A 10,008-nucleotide genomic window follows, 5' to 3' on the forward strand; every position below is an offset into this window, starting at 1 on the left:
TCCCTGTTTCTTGGACTAGGATTTATACCAACATCTCCCTTAGTTCCCAAGCTTTCAGAATCATCCTGAATTATATTTCCTTCTTTCTTGGGACTCCAGTTTGCAGGTTCAGCCTACATAATTCCATAAGCCAGTTCTTCATCATAAATTCTAAGAGAAACATAAATATAAAAAAATGGAAATAAATGAAAGTATCTCCTAATACACTCCTAGAACTGAGGACATGATTCCAAGCAGCCTTTCATTAGGATATAGATGCAGGAATTTTATTCCTATTGCCCAGGTCTATGAACAGACATGTCAGACTTGTATTCTTAATGCTATCTGATCTAGCCTCATCCTATCCTCCCCTGTACCCCTTTAGAAAATTTCACCCCTTGGATTTGATGATATCTTGTAAACATCTTCATCTGAGCATTTGGCCACCACAAAGGTTAGCTGCAACACCTTCATAAAATATGAATTTCCTTACCAACAGGCCTTGCTCTTCCTTCCCTCTCACCAGTCAGATACTCTGGCTACTGACAGACTTTTTTTTTTTTTTTTTGACCATCACTTGTGATTTTATTGCTTTGAAGCCAGAACCATAATGATAAGTCCCTCTGTATCCTAGCCTAATGGCAAACTACCCTAGAAGCCTAATTTCTCTTGGAATCCTGGAGGACAATAGTGTGTTCACCATTACCTTTGTATCAAAATGGCATCTGAATAAGTATCTAGCTACTTGAGCTGTGTGCCCTTGTCAGTCTCTCAGTAGTTTACAAGTAAGGACTGCATCTTCACCTTTCCATCCTAAACTATATGTCTATATGTAGAAATCCTGATTTGAAACCTTTCACAGGCTCATAAATATTTGCTAAATGGGTAGATCCCTAAATCCTGCACCACACTCTTTCTAATACTATCCCAGTCATTCACTAAGGTCTTTTTTCAGGACCTTTAGCTCCTGATTACCAGCTGTGATGGTTTGCATATGCTTGGCCCAGGGAGTGGAGCTCTTAGAAAGTGTGGCCCTGTTGGAGTAAGTGTGTCACTGTGGGTGTGAGCTATAAGTCCCTCATCCTAGGTGCCTGGAAGTTAGTATTCTGCTAGCAGCCTTCAGATGAAGATATAGAACTCTCAGCTCTGCCTGCACCATATCTGCCTGGATGCTGTCATGCTTCCACCTTGATGATAATGGACTGAACCCCTAAACCTGTAAGCCAGCCCCAATCAAATGTTGTCCTTTATAAGATTTGCATTGGTCATGGTGTCTGTTCACAGCAGTAAAACCCTAACTAAGACACCAACCATCTTTACTTCATGGATTTCTCTAACACTTCCCATTGGAAAACACAGATATTTGCATTACAATTTTTAACAGTAGCAAAATTACAGTTTTGAAGTATCAACAAAAGTAATTTTATGGTTGGGGTCACCACAACATGAGGAACTGTATTAAAATGTTCCAGCATTAGGAAGACTGAAAACCACTGTCCTAGATTATATTGTCTATTGTCTACATGTGTTTTCCTTTGTCCTTTTGGGAGTGGGGGAATTGGGGGTCAGGATCCACTGTGGAATATATTACAGCTATGCTTCAAATCCCAGAGATGATGGAATTGACAGTATCAGTTGTCTTCATTATTAGAATCAGATAATAATCAAACTGTGCCAACTGTTAACTATAAGCATTACCTCTGCTCGAAGAACAAACCATAAGTAGCCACAGATCTCAGAACAAAGACCTTCAGAGCCAACTGTAACTGAACTCACAGCCCAAGGCACAATCTAAGTCACTGAGATTTATCATGTGCCATCCCTGCAGTGGCAACCCACAGCACAGCAATGCTTACTTCATGTTCTCCAAGGCTCTGATTTATAAACTACTTATAAAATGAACTATAGCATACTAAGGACTTTGTATCTTCTTCAAAAAACACTCACATTTTACAACACTCTGAGATTTCCTGATGCTTTGCATTGTGAGTGTCAGGCTGACAGAGGTTTCTATGGATCCTTCTTTTGTTTGGCATGCTAAAAGCCTTCCCTGACACCCTTCTCTTGCTAAATAAACTTAATCATAATAATGGCCACATTTTATGTGAATGTATAGATCAGATTACCCATAAACTTCAGCAATATTGTATGCTTACGCTTCAGCTTCAAGTTTGGTTATTTCAAATGCATCCAAAAAAAAATTTGATAGGTATTAAAAACGTAACATGGCAATGATAGCTGAAAAGACTATTTAGGTAATGAAGCCATGAAGCTGACTAAAAACATTTTGAGGTTTAAAATCATAAGGACTTAATCCTTGACATCATTAAGACTGTATTTTTCCTATGTTATTTTTATTTGAAGACCAAATACAGTTTCAGATCCCAAGCAAATTTAGGTCTAAGGTAGCTTGGGGATTAAAGAACAGATGGGAAACCAAGAATCCAAAAATGAAACATTATCCAACCTCTGATGTGCTGTCTGATACTTAAAACATTGCTCTTTCAACTTTAAAATAAGTTGATTTGACAAAACAGTCCAGTTAGCAATGTCAAAGCTATTTTGGAGATGTTCTATTCAGGGTTTCTTTAGACACCTTAGAGGTAACAGAGTTGAAAGCTCATATATGGAGAAACTATTGCTGACTTCAACTTATAATTTGATTTACAAAAAAGGGGGAGGGGATGAGACAATGGCTCAGTGGGTAAAGTTCTTATTGAGTGAGTATAAGGACCTAAGTTCAGATTGCCTATCTGCATGTAAAACGTTGATGTTGTGACCTAATGCCCCTGTACTAGGAGGAAGGTGGCAAACATAGATGGATGTCGAGAACTTGCTGGGTAGTCAGTGTACATGAAATGAAGTGTCAAATTCAGTGAGAGATTCTGTCTTAAAAAGTAAATTGAAAAAGGATTGAGAAATATACAGGAAGACAACCTATGGCCAAAACATGCACACAAGGGTTAGCACCCCCCCCCCCCCACACACACACAGAAAGAGAGTCACACACTACATACACCCTCCATACACACATAAAGAACAGTAAATAGCAAATGATTGTTCTTATATAGTGAGTATAGTATATCTTACAGGTAAAAATCCAAATTTTAGAAACAACCAAGGTTTCTGCTGACCTATATGCTGAATATTTGGTAAGCTATTAAGATTTTTTTGAGCCTTGGTTTTCTCATCTTGAGAATAACAAAATAACCTGGGACTTTTAAGAGAGTAGAAGTTACGCATATGTACATAGTATAAAATCACTAACAAAGGCATAGTCATATCTCAGTAGATGGAAAATAATTCTCACTAATGTGATGTCAAACCATTGTGCTGCAGTGAAGTGTCTAAACATATTTGCTAAAAAAATAATAGAGCTGCTTGTCACAGGTGACTAGGACTTACATGACTTTCAGACTATGTTCCTAGGTTTAACTTTGTTGTACCATGAGAACCACAGTGGGACAAAGGGACTTTGAGTCATTAAGAAGAAAGCATAGCAATATAAACAAAATACATATGTTCACCCATCACAATATACTCTGCAAATGTGGGTCTCATCACAAACCAATGTTACCAGGTCATTTGTCTGATAACAACACCTCCTTTATTCTGTCTGCTCCAGTTCAGTTTGACCTATTACTCACTGTCAGACTGAATCAATCATCTGAATCAAAATTCTAATGACAAGGCAATCAATATGCAATACTTATTCTGGGCCTGTTCTAGCTCCTTGATGTTCTTTTTATACCTCCCTGCTATTCTTAAGGACCCTGGAATTCAATTTTAAAGGAAAATAAAAGCCACTCCTAAAGTGAAGTTTTTTTAGTTTGCCAAGCAAATCATGAATGTTGGGTGAGCAGGCCTCACAAAGACTAATTACATAAGGCTAAGCCTCTCTACTTCATCAATAGTCTAGATACAACTTAATAAAGTTTCAAGCTGCTAAAAAGCTGAGGCTTCCATCTAATTCAACCATGCATTTGATAGATAATGAAGCTAGACTGCAGATCAGAACATCCAAGTAACTTATCCATGCTTATAAAATACAGAGAGATAAAAACCAAAGTTAGAATTATTTCCATAATTCTTCAGTTAAAAACCCCTGCAAAAGAACAATGCTTCATGCCCAGTTCTATTCAGCCATAGTGCTCTATGACTTCCAGCATTGAATCAGAAACATACCTCTTCCTCATTTCCATCTCTGAACTTGTGCCCTCTGCTACTTTTAAGTTACACAACTAAATCTATGAACATAGTTGAAACTTAACATATATTGTGTGGAATTTTGAAAACTGCATTTAGGTAGTCGGTGAACTGAAATGTAATTCACAGATTGTTACTTTTTAAAATACTCTGTTTAGAAGACTAGCAGATATGCTTAATGAAATGCAGAGAGAGGATTCTTGTCTTGAATAAAGTTATTGTAAAGAAGTGCAGATCTGAGTGGGTGGGGGGCACATCCTTGGAGAGGAGAAAGCAGCTTCTTCCAGTTTGTTTTACACATCATCCAGGAAGTCAGCTTGACAGGGTTTCACCTGATGGAACCATCCTGGTGACCATTGATAATCACCTCTTGCACACTACAGTGTGGGTTTGACGTCATGCTGACTGCTTTAATTTGCCAATGTAAATCTAAAGTTGTGCTTTCAGGCAAGGAGCCAATACAAAAGCTTTGTCTCCCACAGTTCTCATGCTGCTCTGGATTCATCATCCCTTTGCAAACAGCCAAGGTCAAGAGTGTTGTCTCTGTGCTGAGCTATACTGGCACACTCTGAAGCCTGCTTGAATCTACCTTCACAAAACTTCAGTGTCAAGCACCGTGAATCACTCTCTAGGAGTTTTATAATCCCAGCGACTATTTTCAGGCACCTTTGCAAATGACATCATTTAGTTTCACTTTATAGTAGTTGTTGGTTAAATTTTGCAAATGAGAGAATGAAAAGGGGTTCTAAACTCAGATCATTACAAAATATACTTTTCCAGATTAGGAAATGACTTGTATTGGGGTTCCATGATGGGCTTCAAAAGAGTATAAATGTCACTTTTCAGTAAACAGATATCCATGGGACCGTCAGTTGGTCTTCCTTATTTGCACATATGGTTACAAGACAGGAACCATATGGAGAATGGTGAACAGTTAATGACATAGTCCTCGAGCCATACAGACAAACTTCCATGTTGGCTCAACTATCTAATTCTCAAAGTGGAACCTGTGGGGAACATAAGTAGGCTTTCTCCTTTTTTGAATGAGATTTCAAAAGATTCTTTTCCCCACTAGGATAATCACCATGAATCTTCTACTTTGACTCAGACAGAAAGGGAGCTAAAACAAAGGATGGTCACTCTGATAGTAACATCTTGATGCACACCTTCAAATGAATTTGTTCTGAATAATAAATCAAGTACTTAAGAACTCACATCTTAAGCTATTTTTTAAAGCCTATTGTGAAGCGCAAAACATTAAAAAAAAAAAAAAAACAGCCACGTTGCCTGACATTTGAAGAGAGTGTCTATTAAAATAAAAAAATCTTTTTTTTTCCCCTGGACAAGTATAGAAGTGAATTCCTGGTCTGGTGTTTGAGCATCATAAAAAAACTTTCTTGTCTTTAGATCTCAGTTCAAAGGCAGAAGGCTGTGCCTGGAGTGCTGTGGCCAACAGAGATCCACAGCGGTTCCTCTGTAAGAAATAACAGAAAGAAATGCATAGTTCACTGGCAGACTACCAGCCCTGGAACAGTGGCCACAAGAGTGTCTCCCACGTAGTGTTAAGTACAGGATCTATAATGTAATTGTGGATCTCTGGACAGAGCAATTTGCCACTTCATAAGAGAATTCGTACAGGTCATAAAACAGCTTTGGAAAGGATCAAGACCTGCTCATGAGCTTAAACTATAATGTGGAAGTTCAAGATAAAAAGGTGAAGGGAAGACAGCCTATGATTTGACAGATACTTATAAAATTTCATTATATCTGGGTACCCAGGAAATTAGCACCTTCCCCTTAAGAACAGATACAGTGTCTAACCAATTATTAACACTACAAGAAAACTTAGGAGCATCTACCAAAGATTCAGTCATGGGTAAATGCCCTTTCTTAGTCATTTTGTGACTTGTCTCAGAAAAGCTTTTTAAAAACTCAGTGCCTTTGCCTGTCAGTATATCTCATTTAAACAACTGTTGCTTGTACATTCAGCACATCCTTTTTTTTTTTTTTCTTTTTAAATTACAGTTGCTTTAAAATGGACTAGATGTATAAGTAGATTGCATCTTGGAACTCTTCCTCAGTACTAATAAATGACCCTGGCCTATAACTTCAAAACTGACTCACCCGTGGCAGTATACGTAAAACATCAAAAGATCTTCAGCTTTATTCTGACATCAGCAGTGCTCACAGGATAAGTGCATATGGTAAATTTTATGACAGGTGGAAAACTCCCTTTTACACTCCATGATTGCTTCATTAAAATGGATGAACACCAAAAAGTGTCCCTGAGTTATTACTGACTTCAAACAACTTATTAGACAATTTCACAATATAGAACGATTTCTAGAAACATGAGTCACATCATGCTATATACATGTGGTATAAAGTGCTAGACAGACGTAGTAGAGCTGACAATGGTTCTGAGGTGCCCATCAAAATAAGCCCTGTGACAATGGTCGTTTCCCAGGGCTTCTATTATATCCCAGATCACAAAGACCCAACAAAATATACTTTCTATTGTTAAGATTTGAGATACAGTAGAAATCAAGTGGGGTCAGGGCAATGAAGACAAATCCAAAGAAGATTTTGAAATCATCATTTAGTAAAGCTGTTCCCAGCACCATGAGTGGACATGATGGTTTCTAAAACACCTTCAATACTGGAAATTCACCATATACTCCAACATATCCTGTTACATCTGACCTTCATGGAAACCCAGGGAGACAAGGAGAGCAGCACCATTTCCAAACTCTAATTAGAAAATTGGTGCTAAGGGGCATAAAGGAATCAACCCAGTAAAGGGGAAAGAAGGAAGGAAGGGGAGACAGAGGCAGAAGGGAGGGAGAGAGGAAAGAAAGGTAGGCCTACATAATTCATATCCTCAGTAACTATAGGAGAAGAGAGAAACAAGAATGTCTTCTCCATAGAAGAAAATGCTCTGGCTATAGCTCTACTTTTTATAGTAGTCAGACAGCATAAGCTACAGGAAGCCGAGTTAACACCAGTGACCATCAAGCTGACATATCTGACTAACCTTGAACTTCATTACATTTTAATTGCAATATGTTAGCATGATAAGATCTTTACCAGCCGGGCGTGGTGGCGTACGCCTTTAATCCCAGCACTTGGGAGGCAGACACAGGCGGAGTTCAAGGGCAGCCTGGTCTACAAAGTGAGTTCCAGGACAGCCAGGGCTACAGAGAAACCCTGTCTTGAAAAACCAAAAAAAAAAAAAAGAAAAAAGAAAAAAGATATAAAGATCTTTACCAAGAGGCACCTGTAACACAAATTGAAGGGTATTCAGAGCCATGAGACAGTCTATACTGAAAACTCCTCCCTTTCCCACCAAATGCATGGCCCACAAAAGACACGACTATTCAAACGAATAAATGAGATAAATACTTTTGTTACTGCTACTCTGCCTATTTGGCAGGATGCTGCCATTTTCCCTTCAAGACACTCATCAGTGGCTGGGCTGCATTGGGCCTGCTGTGCTTCTTTTCTTTAAGTAACTCTCACTTTCCCTTTACTTCAAAAACTAAGCTGGATCTGATTTCTATTCTACAGGAGAAAGGACCCACCTGGCCAGTCAACATCACCTTGAACATGTTCTATTTGCCCCCATTCCTCAAGGAATTTGAAGTCTCCAATCTCTTAGATGACCCATCTTGCTATAACACTCCTCAAATAAACAAAGAAAGTCTACAATGTTTTCCAGCTATAAAGTAAAGTTTCTGAAAATTGAAAAGAAGATGAAAATGTGCTATGATGGTTTGCGTGGGAAATGCCCCCATAGGCTCCAGCATTTGAATATTTGGTCCTCAGTTGGTGCTGTTTGGGAGAAGATTAGGAGGTGTGGCCTTGCTGGAGGAGGTACATCACTGTGGGTAGGCTCTGAGATTTTATAACCTCACCCCATTACCAGTTCGCTGTCTCTGATTGGTGCTTGAGGTTGGAGATGCTCACTCTTACCTCCCTGCTGTCATGTTTCCTCCTCCGCTATTACAGACTCTCCATCTGCAATCACAACCCAAAATAAGCTCTCTCATCCATAAATTGCCTTGGCCACAGCAACAGAAAATCATCTAATATAGGGTGCAGTTACTCATCATCTTAGCTGAAGAGAGTATTATATGAAATTCTTAGGGGCTATCAGAAGTGCTTCCAGTAAGGTTTTTTTTTGTTTTGTTTTGTTTTGTTTTTTTTTTTTTGACTTTATACATTGTAGAGAAGAGCATGGAGGTTCAAAATATTAAGAATAGAAAGACCACTGTGGCAGGTTAAAGGCAAGTAGTGCCTCCCAGTGGCTCAGAATTGAGACAACTTAGAATTAAAAAATAGCCTGAGGGAATATGCTCAAGTTTAGTACTGGACAAACAGTGACTTGAAAAGTCTCCAGTTATTGAAACAGAGAGTGAGAAACAACATAACACCTCTCAGCCTGTGAGTAGCATATCAGAGGGGAGGGCTAACTGCTAGGGAAAGAGAGAAAGATATAATGGGTAAAACTGGCACCAAAAGAGATGATGGATACAAAAGCAGCCTGAGCTTAGACCATCCCTATGCTGTGGAGCAAGTCTGTGCTTAAGAAATGTTCTGGGAGCTGGAAGGAACCCAGATGTCCCTCAACAGAAGAATGGATTCAGAAAATGTGGTACATTTACACAATGGAGTACTACTCAGCTATTAAAAACAATGGATTTATGAAATTCTTGGACAAATGGATGTACCTGGAGGATATCATCCTTAGGGAGGTAACCCAATCACAAAAGAAGTCATTAGCTATGTACTCACTGATAAGTGGATAATAGCCCAGAAACATAGAACACCCAAGATACAATTTGCAAAACACAAGAAAATCAAGAAGAGGAAAGACCAATGGGTAGATACTTCATTCCTCCTTAGAATAGGGAACAAGTTACCCATGAAAGTAGTTAGAGAGACAATGTTTGGAGCTAAGACTAAAGGATGGACTATCCAGAGACTACCCCACCCGAGGATCCATCCCATAATCAGCCACCAAATCTAGACACTATTGCATATGCCAGAAAGATTTTGCTGAAGGAACCCTGTTATAGCTGTCTCATATGAGGCTATGCCAGTGCCTGGCAAATACAGAAGTGGATGCTCACAGTCATCTATAAAATAGAACACAGGGCCCCCAATGGAGAAGCTAGAGAAAGCACCCAAGGAGCTGAAGGGGTCTGCAACCCTATAGGTGGAACAACAATATGAACTACCCAATACCCCCAGAGCTCATATCTCTAGCTGCATAGGTAGCAGAAGATGGCCTAGTTGGCCATCACAGGGAAGAGAGGCCCCTTGGTATTGCAAACTTTATATGCCCCAGTACAGGGGAATGCCAGGGCCAAGAAGCAGGAGTCAGTGGGTAGGAGAGCAGGGCAGAGGGAGGGTATATGGAACTTTCGGGATAGCATTTGAAATGTATATAAGGAAAATATCTAGTAATAAATAAATAAATAAATAAATAAATAAATAAATAAATAAATAAGAAAATAGAAATGTTCTGGGTTTCTCAATATAAAAGCACAGAGCTATAACTGGCAGCAATGTAAAGGTCAACACCAAGCTTGGAGCTTTAGAGAATATAAGTTCTGCATCTTTCTTTCCCTGGAAGATCACAGCCAATATTAACATGCTATTCTGAACAACATCTACTGTGTAGCCCAGTGTGGCCCCAGAAGAATGCCAGTGAAGCTAGCTCATTGTGAAATATGTGCATATTCAGACCATGAATGAGGCAAGGGATGGAACTTTTTTTTGCTGTATAGCTCAATCAGACAGCCAAGGAGGGTCAAGACA

Source organism: Mus musculus, chromosome 17 (assembly GCF_000001635.26).
Source record: "Mus musculus strain C57BL/6J chromosome 17, GRCm38.p6 C57BL/6J".
Classification (NCBI taxonomy): Eukaryota; Metazoa; Chordata; class Mammalia; order Rodentia; family Muridae; genus Mus; species Mus musculus.